General features: G+C 35.5%; 1 long non-coding RNA gene across 1 annotated transcript; it reads left to right on the top strand.

The window, feature by feature from the left end:
• Positions 1-137: 137 nt before the first annotated feature.
• Positions 138-1,065, top strand: LOC107835358 (uncharacterized). Its single transcript, XR_001661163.1, has 3 exons — positions 138-296; positions 421-501; positions 955-1,065. It is a non-coding gene; the product is annotated as an uncharacterized LOC107835358 (long non-coding RNA).
• The last annotated feature ends 438 nt before the right edge of the window (positions 1,066-1,503 follow it).

Below are 1,503 nucleotides of genomic sequence, written 5' to 3'. Positions count from 1 at the left end.
TTTTTTACAAGTCATGTCATTATTGAATCGACTATGTCTGTTTATTTGTTTGTGTTAATTTGTTGAGTTTGCTTCGGACAATAATTTTATTTAATTCAGTTGTGGTTTCATGGAACAAGATCATAAAGGAGAAGAGGTGCTAATGATGGGATTTGTTGCCTTTCCTGTTACAGACAGATCTCCTCAGAGAGGGAGAAGTCCCCATCCCATACCCCTCCAAGTTCAGAGATGTGTGGGACGATTTGTCCGTTAAGATGCCCTGCTCTGAAAAAAATCTGTTTCCTTTGGAGACTGAGGTATGTTAATTATTGTTTCGTGCTTTATGTGTAACATAGCCGCCCTTTAAATCACATGATTGCTCTAAAAGATCTCACTGTTGTATGACAAGTGTTATGTTTTTCTTTAATAATCACTGTAAAGGATGGAAGTGGTTTCCAGAGTCGGTGGGAACTGATCCATACTGCCTTACACAAAGGATTCAAAAGTTGTCTGGATGTCAGGGTAAGAGTGTTTTAGACTTGTGTGTTTAGTCAATCATAATTTCAGCTCATTGTTAAACTAAGCAATTCAAATGTTGATTAATTTATTCCATCAACTTTTTTCTTTATGTATTTCTTTAAAAAAATGTTTTATTTTGTAGCTTATTTAAACAGTTTAAAAAACTTCTTGAACCAAAAACGACGGCTTTTTTTAAAAACATTATCTAGCCTAATCTGTAGAGTTTCTTTTAGGTTTTTAGTTTAGCTCTTTTAAAACACTTTATGAATGTCTGAACATATACCACAAACAACCACATGGTGGCAGAGTTTGCAGCTCTTATTCTTCAGGTTGCATATAAAACTTCTCACGCGATGCTATCCTGAGACATTTGAGTTTTCGATTTAAGATCAATGACGGCCAACCTTAACTTGCCAATTTCTAAAAAAAATAAATGCCGTCCGTTCTCTTCCTCAGGATGCAATACTGAGGTACAACACGGCCCATGCAAAGAAGTGGGACTTCACTGCCTTGAACCTTTTTTGCACAGAGGTAAGCAGTTCTAAACATGATTGTTTTACAAAGTAAATAAGAAAAGTATAGTCAATCCCGTATGCCACTTAGTTTTTCTTTTTTTCTGTTATATATGTGAAAACTTTGAGCTTTTGTTTTTATAAGTTATGTAAAATATTAATTAAAAACAGTAGTGGACATGTCATTCTTTTGTTAGTAATCGGTTTTTAAGCCACAATGATGTTATCTTTAGTTTATTGTAGAAAAAGAAACAAGCTAGAGGCATATTACAGTTTAGAGTTGCTTGCAAAGAAAGTCTGCTTTAATTCGTTTGACTGCACACACGCTGCTGCTCATCATCCCATAAGGTACCTGAGAGGCTCCTGGGAGCACCTTACAGTTTGCACAGACGAGTGCAGATCAAAGCATCAGCAGCTGTTGCATATAAACAAGAGCAATGGCTTATCTTAATTTTCTCTTCTCACTTTCTATCCTGAGATCACTTTAACTATG

Source organism: Poecilia formosa, unplaced genomic scaffold, assembly GCF_000485575.1.
Source record: "Poecilia formosa unplaced genomic scaffold, Poecilia_formosa-5.1.2 Scaffold1938, whole genome shotgun sequence".
NCBI classification, from domain to species: Eukaryota; Metazoa; Chordata; class Actinopteri; order Cyprinodontiformes; family Poeciliidae; genus Poecilia; species Poecilia formosa.
Note: the sequence above shows the minus strand (reverse complement) of the source record. Positions and strands in the feature narration are given on the sequence as shown.